This window comes from Oryx dammah, unplaced genomic scaffold (assembly GCF_014754425.2).
Source record: "Oryx dammah isolate SB20612 unplaced genomic scaffold, SCBI_Odam_1.1 HiC_scaffold_18, whole genome shotgun sequence".
NCBI lineage: Eukaryota > Metazoa > Chordata > Mammalia > Artiodactyla > Bovidae > Oryx > Oryx dammah.
In genome coordinates this window covers 97,916,940-97,930,933 of record NW_024070202.1, presented here as the reverse complement: position 1 = coordinate 97,930,933, position 13,994 = coordinate 97,916,940, and the positions used below count along the sequence as shown (strand labels likewise).

The 13,994-nt window shown below is 40.2% G+C and overlaps 1 protein-coding gene across 1 annotated transcript in view; it reads right to left on the bottom strand.

The window, feature by feature from the left end:
- The window catches only part of EXOC4 (exocyst complex component 4), an 824,501-nt gene that overhangs the window by 43,186 nt on the left and 767,321 nt on the right, over nt 1-13,994 (bottom strand). The gene's annotated exons all lie outside the window — the stretch shown is intronic.

Sequence of the window (13,994 nt, the reverse complement as noted above, 5' to 3'; positions counted from 1 at the left end):
CTCAAGTGATGGGCACAAATTTATGCAAAAATCATGGGTTGCATTTGTTTACCAGCCTCCCACTAGATAACAAAACACTACTTTGTTCACCCCCAAACTTCCAAGAACACAACTTGACTCTTCCTCAAAACAATAATGGTGACTCCATAAGGGGTTTTAAGTGATGAAAAGTGCTTTCAGATCATTTTTACTTTCATTGCCTGCAGCAGGAGAAAAAAAGGGTAAAGGGGAAGAAAGGAGAATAAGAGGGTAAAAGAAAAATGGCCTGGATATTGTAGAGTCTTAAAGAACGTGAGGTTAGACCAGTACTTTGCCAAAAGAGTCCAAAAACTACCTGCATCAGGATCCCTGGGCACCTGTTAAACAAACTGCAGATGCCTGGGCCCCACCCTCAACTGTCTAAATCAGAATTTTTACGGATGGCATCAGAGAATTCCACCAAAAACAAGTTCCCCGGGAAATTCTTACACCCTCTGGCTTTTGAGGACCACTTGCCACAGTGTTTTTAAAGTAAAGGTGTACGTACTTAGGATTAATCATAGAGTTAACTGGAAATATGAATCGTGTAGTGGTTCTAATTTGCGCTATGATTCCAAGAGCATGGTCTTAGGCATCCAGTGCTGTTGCTCCTGGACAGTTGATTGGAAAGTGGGCAGGTGACCAGCAAGCAGCACCGAGTACCTACTGGCTGAGCAAAACCAGTGCCAACATGTTCGTGAAAGAGGAATCTGCAGTCCTCCAGTGATACTGCTAATTAAAGCTAACTACAGCTGCCAAGACCAGAGCTCGATGGAGACACACAACCAGAAAAAATAAAGGAACGTAAAAGAGAAGAGCCTAATTGAAAAATAAAATCATATTTTAATTAAACAAAGCAAAACAAACCTAGGATTTACCAAATGACAGCCTTGGTTCCACATGGTTAAGGACATTCAGAGACTTTGGGGTTGGACTGACCTAAGTTTGAATCCTGAAGCTCATTATTGTGTAAACTGGGAATTTACTTAGCCTCCTCAAGCTTTAGCTTTTGTTTTATTTGCAACTAGAAAATCAGGTGATAATAGCTACATATGGAGTTTCAGGGAGGATTCAGTGAACCAGTGTAGGTAACACATTTCCTGAGGTTCACGTCATTCATTGAGTTTAATTATATAATACTAACAGTGACTACTCTTTCATTAAAATGGGAATATATCATCATCGTCACTGGGAGAAAGTAAATAATTAAGCCTCTAGGTGATCTACACTAAAGTTACTTGATGGCTAGATGCTGTCTTTGCTTTAGTAAAAGCAGTCTGCAGCCACAGGTCTATCAGGCACATGTTTATTTCTTGGTAACCTATCTATAATTAGCTATGGATGCTCTCTGAAACATGCAAGAAAATTCATATTCATCAAGCATGCTTGGAAACTCACATTACATTCATGAACACTTTAGGTTGCTGACTATTACAGAGAAGAAAAGGAAAACAAAAGACAAATTTTAGAAACCGAAAGACAGCAAAACGCAATCATGGTAACTAGTCACAAGAGCTTTATAATGAAGTGGGGAGGAAGAACATGTTAGTAAGAATTAGAGCAATAAAGTATTACACAATAGGTACAGATGAAGATGGTGGGATGGCATCACTGACTTAATGGATATGAGTCTGAGCAAACTCCGGGAGATTGATGTTTGGGTGAAGTTTGGGTGAAGTTCAGGTGAAGGACAGAGAAGCCTGGTGTGCTAGTCTATGGGGTCACAAAGAGTAGGACACTTTGAGTAGTCACACTTTGTGACTGAACAACAGCAACTGAAGAACCATATGGATATAATAAGGTATTATTTAATAATTACAGAGGGTAGAAAATTGAGGTGGAGAGGAAAGAGATGATAAGGCGAGAAATGGATACGGACCTGTTACGGGGGTTGAGCGAGCAAAATGGTCTGGCTGGGTGCTGACCACTGACTGAGCTCATTGCAGCCACTTGGCCTCCCTTCAGCACTATTCTCTTAGACCTGGCAAAGCAGGGGGTGAGAATGGAGAGAAGGGCTTTCTGTATAAAATGGAACAAGAGAGGCAGTGCAGAAGGAAGTCTGGCCTCCATATGATTTGTAAGGGGTTGTAGCTCTGTTGATACCACTATAGCCAGTTGTGCCCGTTTCTTCCTTTTAAGCATCAAAATTAAACCCTCTGCCTTTATTTATAAGACAAGAAAGGTGTCAGCTTCCAGACTCAAGTTCTTCAGTAAGGATTCTAACAGAGTGATTAGAATGATCTTTCCCCTGCTTTAGTCATGGAATAAGCGTAATGTCTTTCTAGAACAATACAGTCCTTTCCTGGCAGAAAAATGGCCTCACTGGGTGAATTAAATTTAATTTCTGCACTATGGCGACTACAGAGGTGGTGCAGGGGATATAAATAGCACAGCTTGATGAGAGATTTTGGACAAGTCACTTGTGATTTCTGTCCCATAGGATCTTTATTGGATATAATAACACCTGCCATCTATGCTAATCTCTGAATCATCCGATCCTAGCACATGTGCAACAAAGGGAAGACGATGACTATGGCTGCCAATAATCTTGGGTAACCCTAAATTATACATTGACATTATATATGTACAAGGTATGGTGACATTAATTGAGCATAATCAAAAGAAATCTTACTTAAAGCTCACACACTAGATAGGTTTATAAGGAATCAAACACCAATACTGACAGGTATTATTTTTTGAGAGCCTTCTGAGTACTCATTGTTCTGCTGTGCTCTCGGGGGATATGAAGACCAGTAGGCATACCCACCAAATTAATAAAGCAATTAATTACCAATTAGTTGGTAGAATGTATGGAACCTACAATGAGTGCAGTAAACACAAAAAAGGAGATCAGTAGAAAGTGGTATTGTTAGAAACAGGTATGGTCAGGAACAAAGTCAAATACAAGTTTAATTAGGGGGAATGTAATGATATTTAAATCTACTTGTAATAATATTTACAAAAATTGCCTCAGAGATCATGCCACACAAAGTTTTGTTTTGTCACTAAATTTTAATAACTGGAATATTTCCTTCTTCCACGGAGCAAAAGCCATGTAGCTGCTTGTATTTCCCCAATGACTTGGGCACCTAGGAAAGTCAGGGTTAGCTTTGCATCACTAGGAAACTCTGGAGATGTAACAGAATTTTTAGTGGCATCATCACTGAAAGAATTTTGATAGCAGACTAATTTCTCCTACAAAATTAATCACAAATTCACATGGTTAATAATCCTGAGCCACAGTTCTGGAGTATATGACAGGTAAAGGTTGGAAAAAGGATGCATTACCCCAGAATCAGAAAGGCAGATAAGACTAATAGCACAATAAAGTTGGGGGAAAATGTGAAGATAATGGGAAAATACATATATATATTTTAGGAATAGAGTTGCTCTTCAAGCAAGGCAGTCTAAGGAAATTTCACGTGATAGGCGAGATTTCATTATTTTCACCTCTGAAGCCTACCACTGAGGCAGCCCCCCGCTCCTGACTCATCAGAGTGACAGGGAGTTAAGAGACCACAGGTCTGTCTGGATGTCCGTGGGTGTTTCCAGTAGATGGCAGCATGTCACTGCTAATCCCTACCTATCAAACAGCTCCCTGGTCACTTCAGACAGGAAAACCCATAATAACCTTTTCTGCAGAAATCCAAAGTAATGTCCCTGGGACAATAGGTCTGTAGAAATCACGTCTACCAAAGCAGCTCCCTTGGAAGGAATTCAATATTCTCAGCTACGCCAGAGGTCATCGCTGGCCTTAGAGAAAGTACAAGGTCAAGGATAAAGCAGGAGGCCAAGCTGCTATGCTTAGGCTGGCTTTGTCACTCGCTCTGCTGCCTTGAGGAAAGCATTTAAACAGTCTACCTCAAAGAGGAGTTGGGAGAAATTAAAATGAGAAGATGTGTTCATTGATTGGGAAGAAAGATGCTGGGTCATTTTGCGGGGAGAGTCCCATGTCAGTGCAGGTAGCAATTTCATGCGGTGCTCTTTGCTGGCTCTTGTACTGTGGGGTCATCCCTTCCCTGTCCTCTTCTGGGGCCCCTCTTCCTTCTCATGCCCTTTACATGCTGGTGTCCTCCGTCTCCTCAATTTTTTTTTTTTTTTAGGTGTGCCATGCAACTTGTGGGATATTAGTTCCCCGACCAGGGACCAAACCCATGACCCCTGAGGTGGAAGTGCGGAGGGGTTCCACTAGTCTAACCACTGGACTGCCACAGAAGTCCTGTCCTCCAATGGTCTTAAATAACAACCTCAAGCTGATGATTCCCCCAAACTGTTCAAACCAGGCCCCTCCCCTCCTTCACTCTTCTCCAAGCTTCTAGCTTACACACCCAGTTGCACATGAGCCATCTCCACTGGAAATCTCAAACACATCTCACACTTGTCACATCCACTGATGATTTTCCTTCTGCCAAGCCGACTCCTCCCTCTTCCTATAGGCTTATCTGATTTAACAGTGTGGGGACCCATGCAGACATCCACGTCAGAGAGTGGAGGGTCAAACCTGATCCATTTTTCTTTATCCTCAACATTCAATCACTCTTTACATCCTGCACATTTCAGCTCATTTATACATTTCAAATCTGTCCCCTCCGTCTCCACCAGGACTGACCTAGTTCAGGCTCTACACATCTCTCTCTCTACAATTACCTTCCAATTGGTCTGCAAGGCCTCTAGGGTTATTGCCCTCAAGGCCATTTTCTATACAGTTGCTGAAATAATCTTCTTAGAAAACAAATCTGACCATCTCACTTTTCTGCTTAAAGCTCTTTAGGACACAACAAGGTTAAAGTTATCACGCCACAAATATTTACTGAATTCCTACTAAAGACTCTTGAGAGTCCCTTGGACTGCAAGGAGATCAAACCAGTTGATCCTAAAGGAAATCAACCCTGAATACTCATGGGAAGGAATGACGCTAAAGCTCTGATACTTCGGGCACCTGATGTGAAGAGCATACTTATTGGAAAATATCCTGATGCTGGGAGATACTGAAGGCAAAAGAAAGCAGAGGCAGCAGCAGAGGATGAGATGGTTAGATAGCATCACAGGCTCAATGGACATGAGTCTGATCAAGCTCCTGGAGATAGTGGAGGACAGAGGAGCCTGTGTGCTGCTGTCCATGGGGTTGCAAAGAGTTAGACAAAATTTAGTGGCTGAACAACAATACTGCATGCCAGGTATTGTTCTTAGCCCTGGAGATACAGAAATGAACAAGAGTTCTTGCCTTCTAGAGTTCATAGACATGGAACAAAGAAACAAGTATATATTAAATACGTCAGATGGTGATATGTGCTAAAAAATAAATCAGGGTAAGGAATACAGGGAGTGCAGAGAGGAGAAGCAGGCATGTCTTGGAACTGTAGAGAGAAGGCCTCTGATAAGGCGGGGCTTATCTTGAGCCAGCTCTGGTCTCCCCTCAGGTCTTACATTTCACCACTGCCTGCCTTGAGCATCTGCTCCAGTCACCCAGAACTCCCCTTTCTGTTCCAAATGGCTCTCTCCCTATCCTGGATAATTTCAGTTAAGATTAGTATTGAGATTTTCCCTGGTGGTCCAGTGGCTGACTTCATGCTCCCAATGCAGGGGACCCAGGTTCGATCCCTGGTCAGGGAATTAGATCCCACATGCTGTAACTCAGTTAGCATGCCACAGCTATGGCCCAGCACAGCCAAACAAACAAATACTTAGAAAAAAGATTAGTATAAGTATTATCTCCTCCAAAATTCTGTCTTGATCTCTCTCAGATAGGTTAGGGAAACTGAAAAAGAGTGAGATGTTTCCTTTACAAAGCTCCCCATTAATGTGAGTACAAAACTTGGGCTACTTATTTCCTATAACATTTAGGACTTTTAAAATCTTTAAAGTTCAACCTTTTAAAAAATTGAAGTATAACTGCCATATAACACTGTGTCAGTTTTTCTTTTCTTAAAAAAAAAAAAACCAAAACAGCTTTATTGAGAGGTCATTCCCATGCCATACAATTCATTCATTAAAAGTGTACAATTAAATGTCTTTTAATATATTTGTAAGGCTGTACAACTGTCAACACAATCTATCTTAGAACCACCCCAAAAGGACACCTTGTACCCACGTCCCATTTCCTTCCAACCCACTAGCTCTAAGTAACCCCTATGCATTCTACTTCTATAACATTGGTTATTTTGAGCATTTCATATCAATGGCGTTAACAATCTGATCTTTTGTGACTAGCTCCTTTCAAGGTTTATCCATGTTGTATCATATATTAGTACTTTTGTATTTATAGCTGAATAAAGCTATTGTACATATGGATTGATCATATTTTATTTATTAGTTGATGGTTACCTCGGCAGTTTCCACTTTTCAGCTTTTATGAATAACGTTGCTCTGAACATTTATGTACAAATTTCTGTGGAGGTATAAATTTTCATTTCTCTTGGGTATATACCTAGGAGTGGAATTTCTGGATCATATGGATGCCAAGCGACGTGGGTTCGATCCCTGGGTCAGGAAGATCCCCTGGAGGAGGAAATGGTAACCCACTCCAGGATTCTTTTTTTTTTTAAGTTTTATTTATTTGGCTGCACCAGGTCTCAGTTGCAGCATATAGGATCCAGTTCTCTGACCAGGAATGGAACCCCAGCCATCTGCATTAAGAGTACAGGGTCTTAGCCACTGGACTACCAGGAAGTCCCCCACTCCAGTATTCTTGCCTGGAAAATTCCATGAACAGAGGAGCCTGGTGAGCTACAGTCCATTGGGTCCCAAAGAGATGGACACGACTAAACATACCCACGCGTGCGCGTGCACACACAAACAGTAACTCTATGGCTAACTTTTTGAGGAACTTACGAATTGTTTTCCAAAGCGGTTGCACCATTTTATATTCCTATCAGCAATGTATTGATATGAGTGTTCTAGTTTCTCCACATTCTCTCCAACACTTGCTATTGTCTGCCTTTGTGATTACAGTAATCCAACACTTGCTATTGTCTTTTTGATTATAGTAATCCTAGTAGCTGTGATGTGGTATTTTATTGTGATTTTGGTTTGCATTTCCCTAGTAACAAATAGTGTTGAGCATCTTTTCATATGTACACTGGCCATCTATATGTCTTGTTAGACAAATGTTTATTAAATTTTTTGCCCATTTTTTTATTAATAGATTTTATTTTTTCCCAACAGTTTTAGACTAATAGAAAAATTGGGAAGATAGAACAAAGATTTCCTGTTTAACTTATACCCAAATTCCCTATTAACATCTTACAGTAGTATGATACATTTAGCACAACTGATGAACCTATATTGATAAATTACTAACTGAAGTCCATAGTTTATTCACATTTCCTTAGTTTTTACCTAATGTCCTTTCTGTTTCAGAATCCTACCCAGGATATCACATTACATGTACTTATTATCATGTCTTCTTAGGTTCCTCTCGGCTATCACAGCTTCTTAGATTTTCCTTGGTTTTAACAAACTTGGCAGTTTTGAGGAGAAGTGGATGGGTATTCTGCAGGATCTTCATGTACTGGAATTTATTTGATACTTTTTATTATATGGGTCACGATTTATGCATATTGATGTTGACCTTGATCACCTGGCTGAAATACTATTTGTCAGACTTCTCCACTATAAAGTTACTCCCCCACATTCCACATTTACTCTTTGGAGGGACGTCATTATGTGCAGCCAGCCTTAAAAAGTGGGCCTCTACCTTTAGATTAGCTCCATATTCTCTCTGGAATGCTTCTGCACAGATCTTTCTCTTCCTCCTTGTTTATTACTGTATCCAACCATTCACATCAGTATGGACTTATGGATATTTACTTGATAGTTTGGGTTGATATTCAGTAGTACTGGGTTTACTCTGTTGCTCAGATGGTCCCCTCTTTGCCACTGGGAGCTCTTCCAGTTGGTTTCTGTGCCTCTTTGACACACTGTGTTATATGTGCACGTGTGTTTAGTACCTCCTTACTTTCTGGTGCTATAGTGAAGTTGCTCAGTCGTGTCTGACTCTTTGCAACCCACCAGGCTCCTCTGTCCATGGGATTTTCCAGGCAAGAATATTGGAGTGGGTTGCCATTTCCTTTTCCAGGGAATCTTCAGAAAGTATTAATACTACAGGCTCATCTTGTCTATTTCTTGTTCCAGTCCTACAACCAGTCATTTTCTGCAGGAGCCCCATTTCCATTTATTGAAGAACAGTACTTAGAACCAGACTGGGGTACTAGGTATGCGACATTGCTACTAGGATATCTTTACCTAGTCTTTAATTAGATTATTTGCTTTTGTATTATTGAGTTGCAAGAGTTCTATATATATTCTGGATATAAATCCCTATGAGATATGTGATATCCAAATATTTTCTCCCATTCTATTGGTGATCTTTTCACTTTCTTGAATCAACCTCTTATTGAGTCAAACAAATATGATGTACTATACTTCTCCATATAGACCTATGTCCAGAGGAGGCAGTTCAGGCAAGATATTTTTCTTCTTTTGTTCCCAGGTACCAAATGGTTTACTCTCTATCAGGGAAGATTTTTCTGTTGTCTTCTGTGGAGTATATGTTCCCACTCCACAGTATGGGTACTGTACATAGGAGATATAGGACTTGGTTAAGTCAACATGTACAGAACAGCTTCAAAGCTAACTTGGAGCTTTTGGAAGAGGAACTGGGGCTAAAGAGGGGTGGGGCACCTAGGAACAGAGACTGCCATCATTAAAAGCAAATTCACTTAGCTGCATGCTCTGCTTAGTCGCTCAGTTGTGTCTGACTCTTTGTGACCCCATGGACTGTAGCCTTCCAGACTCTTCTGTCCATGGGGATTCTCCAGGCAAGAATACTGAAGTGGATTGCCATGCCCTCCTCCAGAGGATCTTCCCAACCCAAGGATCAAACCCAGGTCTCCCATATGGGAGGTGGATTCTTTATTATCTGAGCCACCAGGGAAGTCCCCATTGGTTAGTATCTCTCTAAGGGTGATCACAACTCCACTTCATCATGGGAAATGGATGAGCACCTATGCTGGGAAGAGCAGGGCTTTTTTTCTAACTATTCAATGAGAAAAAAAGAGGGTGCCAATTTGGTCTTTTATATATCACACTAGAATCACACTAACTGCATTTCTGTTTGCACTGAATGCTTCAGACCTTACCATGGAATTGAGGAGTGAGCAGCCTTCCCTAAATATGTTTCAAGTGTGTTGCTATACTAGGTAAGTTGTAGGGCAGATAAAGGAATGAAAACCAAAGCGTTTCAGATATCGGATCAAGTCTACTAGTGGCTGATTCTCTATCCTGAGCTCATTTAACCTACTGGCAGCATTTAACACAGATGAAGACACTCTTCTCTTCAAACATTTTCTTTACTTCTAGGACACAAACCTCTCCTGGTTATTTTCCTATTTTATTGGCTGCTCCTTTTCAGGTTCCTTTGCTGGTTCTTTCCCAGTATTCCAACATCTAAGCAGTGGAGGACCCAAGGACCAATTCTTGGTCACCTTTCTTTCTGCTCTACTCATTCTCATTGCAGTCTCACTTCTCACTCTGTCTCATGGCTTTAACATCATATTTATAAGCTAATGAAGCCCAAACTCCCATTTCTAGTCTATATCTTTTCCCTGAAAAAGCAGAGACATCACTTTGCCAACAAAGGTCCATATAGTCAAAGCCATGGTTTTCCTAGTAGTCATGTACAGATGTGAGATTGGACCATAAAGAAGCCTGAGTGCCAAATAATTGATGCTTTCAAACTGTGGTACTAGAGAAGACTCTTGAGTGTCCCTTGGACAGCAAGGAGAGCAAACTAGTTAATCCTAGAGGAAATCGTCCTGAATATTCAGTGGAAGGACTGATGCTGAAGCTGAAGCTCTGATACTTGGGTCACCTGATGAGAAGAGCTGATTCACTGGAAAAGACTATGATGCTGGGAAAGACTGAGGGCAGGAGGAGAAGGGGGAGACAGAGGATAAGATGGTTGGATGGCATCATCAACTCAATGGACATGAGTCTGAGTAAACTCCAGGAGGTAGTAAAGGATGGGGAAGCCTGGCGTGCTGCAGTCCATGGGGTCACAAAGAGTCAGACATGACTGAGAGACTGAACAACCACCACCTCTTTCCTGAACTCTAGATTTGTTTATCCAGGTCTCTCTTCTTTACCTCTATTTAGACATCTAATCAGCATCTCAAACTTCATATTTCTAAATCCAAACTCTTGATAGCCTCTTTGTATTTGCCTGCCCCCTCAACTCAACCTGCCTTTCCCATCATCTGGCTCATTTTCATTTCAATAAATGAAAATACCATTCTTTGAATTGCTCAGAACAAAAATCTTGGGGTCACTTGTTCACTTCCAATCCCTTAACAAATCCTGTTATCTCTACTTTTAAAATATATCCTAATCTGTCCATTTCTTAGCCTCTCCACTGCTACAATTGTGGTTTGAATCACCACTATTTTTCACCCAGATTATTGCAATAGTTTTCTAACAGATCCTTCTGTTTCTGCCCTTGTCTGTAATTTCCCTCCTCGGGAAAAACAGAAAATCATCTATTTTCCACATAGCAGCCAGAGTGACTCTTTTATAAGTCAGATCATGGCATTCTTCTGTTCCAATTCTTCTAATAGCTTCCAACCTCAAAGTAAAGGCCAATGTTATTACTGGTCTTCAAGATCTCAGCTTCTTTGATTAAATCTGTGACTCATCTCTTATTCTTTCCTCGTTTATTCACTTCAGCTTTACTGGCCTTTCTCCTGTCTCTAAATGCTAAATACATGCCTCTTTCTAGTTCTCCGCATCTAGTGCTCCCTTCCTCAGAAGCTCCTCTCTATATTTACACGACCTACTCTGCCTTTAGGTCTTTCCTCAAATGTTACCATCTCATTAAGAACTTCCCTGAACACTCAAAATCACAAATTACCTTCATTATATCTGAATATACTCTATTCTTCTTAACATCTAATTTTTCACCATAGCACGTATCATCATCTGGCATACTTTGTATTTTACTTGTTTATTAGTTTGTCTCTCTTGCCCATATTAATGCAAATTCCACAAGGGTAGGACCTAGAGAGGATGCACACTCAATAAACATTTGTTGAATGAATGAGTAAAAGGATGAGGACACTTCCTTATGTGTTTAGGACCTCACCACGTCCTGAACCTTAGCTTTCATTTCCTTATCTGTGCCAGATTAAATAATGAGAGAGATATCAGTCTAAAGAAAACCAAAAAGACCACAGCATCAAGGAGAGATAATAGAGGTAACAGCAGAGATAAAGGAGAAAAGAGGCAACTGTAATGAGATAGACCAATACAAAAGGGAAATGTGTGAAGAGATGGAAGTACTAGGAGGAAAATTCTGGGATCCCCCCCCACCCAAGAATGGCTTCACTTGAACTATAAAGGCTGCCAGATTCATTACCCTGGGGATGGAAGTACTCATTCAGACTTCTCCAGTTACTCCTGACTAGTGGGTTGCTTTGAAACACTTGACAGTTCAGGGTAAGATGTTCTGGATTAAGGCAATTAGAGAGCACACTCATAGTGGCCTTCCACTTTCTAGCTAGTCTGTAGTGATTTTCCAGGACAAAGCCTCTTTTTGAGCCTGAAAATCAACGGTTGGGTCAAAAGGGTCAAAACCATAGCAGAGATCATTACCATAGGGAACAGGGTCTCTTAGCAGTTCTGGTCATATTATGGGTTATTTTGAGCCTTTGCTCACCCAAGACTTATTCCTATTAGAGATTAGTTGGACCAAAGGTGTGTACGAAGAAAGAGACAACAATACCATGAGTAGAAGAGTTAACATAAACGGAATGAGTCCAGATGTCTCATTTCTTTATTTTGGAAGAGTGTTCTATTTTCCACTGGTCAGGCAGGCTGTGAAAGTGAAAAGCTACAAAAGCCTTGCAACTTCTTGTTAAGTAAATTTTCTGACACATGGCAACTAGTGATTAATTACTACATTAGAAGATAACATTCCTATAGAGGTTTGCTGGAAATACAGATGTTGTCTATGCTTGATTAGACATTGCTTAAGGAATGCTGAGACACACTGTTGCAGTCGATTATTTCTGGCTATTTTGGTACCACTTTCATGTTTATTTTACATCCCTTCACATTCAGTAGAACTGATGGAGCCCATTTCACAAAACCTGTCCCTACCAAAATCAAGAACAGGAAAAAACAAAACAAAACAAAACAAGGCTATAAGGTGTATTTAGTATATGTGTATGTAGGAGAGCAAGAGAAGATGAAGGAGAAAGAGCCTATGAATAGTTAGGGATGTAGTATTCTTTCTTGCAACACTTTTTAGAAAGAAAGAATTGCAAAGGAGATGCTCTGTTTCTCAACAGCCTATAAGAAAATGATCTCACATCAGCTGGTTAAAATGTTCAGGATGTTAAAGAAATTAGACTTTGCCATTATCCCAGCTCCTTATCACAAAAAGAAGCCTTGATTTGATACCTAGTCATTCTTCCAGTATACAAAGTGAGCACTTACTCTGGTTCACACACCGAGGAAACAGAAAATTTCCTGGCGCTTACAAGTCTAGTAAAGATGTGTCTTTCTGAACTGTGATCAGGACGGAATCATCTAGTGCTATATACTTAGGCTAGCCTATCTCCTCTCAAAATCCATGAACAGTAATGAGAGCAGTATCTCTCCCAAGTGGTCATCTTTTAGCTTATAGCCACTTCCTTGGATATCACTCCCAAATCTAACTGTGACAGGCATGGGTTCGTTGAAGAAATGCTTTGCTGGTACATAGCCCATCAATGTCAACCTCAACACTGCCCAGTCATCATTTCATTATTCAGATGCTAGGGTTTTCAGTATGTGTGCAGGCCCCATAGTGTCTGTCGAAAGCTGTGTTAATTTACTTACTTCAGCAAAATTTAAAAAAAAATCATTTAAAAAAGGATGATTGAATTTAGGAATTATTTTCCTCAGAGAATTAGTAATGCTTCTCTGTATCCCTCAGGCCTCTATGTTCTTAACTTCCCATTTTCAATGTTATTATGAATAGACTAATTCAATAATGAGATCATTCCCCATAAGGGAGGCCAAATAAAAGCAGCATTCAGTCACACCTGGTTTCCCTAATCTGAGCAAGGAACACTTTCCACCAAATTTAGCCTGAGAGAGGGAATTTAATGAACACACACACTCAAACAGAAAGAAAATGACAGAGAAGGAGGACAGAAAAGCAGAACAGGGTAGCAATGGAACAAGCAAGTGACAACTTGGAGAAGAAAGGTGAAAGTGAAGATGTATGGCTATATGATTTCAGGACAAAGATCCCAGCATGGATGTCTTAATGACTGTCAAAGTAATACAGCATTTCATCATCCAGAGATTTCTCAAGAATTATTTCAAATTTTATTAAACTTCCTCAGGAATCAAAAAGTCAAGTGAAAAGACACAGAAATACTAAATAAGTGGCAGGAGCATGCTGCACTATTAAAAACAAAAAACTTCCCAGCAATAAAGGGGTTCATGGAAAAAGTCATCCAGGTATAATCAGCAATAAAACACCAATACCATGATCGTTATCCATCCTCTTCAAAACTTCTAAAGTTTTCATTAAAGCCCCAAAGATCCACTGACTAGGACTGGGAACACGTGTACACCCGTGGTGGATTCATGTTGATGTATGGCAAAACCAATACAATATTGTAAAGTAATTAGCCTCCAATCAAAATAAATAAATTTAAATTAAAAAAAAAAAGAAAAAAAAGAGAAAGGTATGAGTAGCATTGAGACCACATAAAGAGAGAAGATTAACTCTTACATTTGAAAAAGAGTATTACAAGGAAACCCTAAAAACTGAGATCAGCAAACCCTGAAAAGAGAAAGTCCAAACACTATTTAAAAAAAAATAACCCTCAGTTACATGAAGGAATAGCATGGAGAGTGATGAGTAACCATTTTCTCCCCAACGAAAGGAAGAGGGGATGGATTTCAACTGGGAAAGATAGACGAGA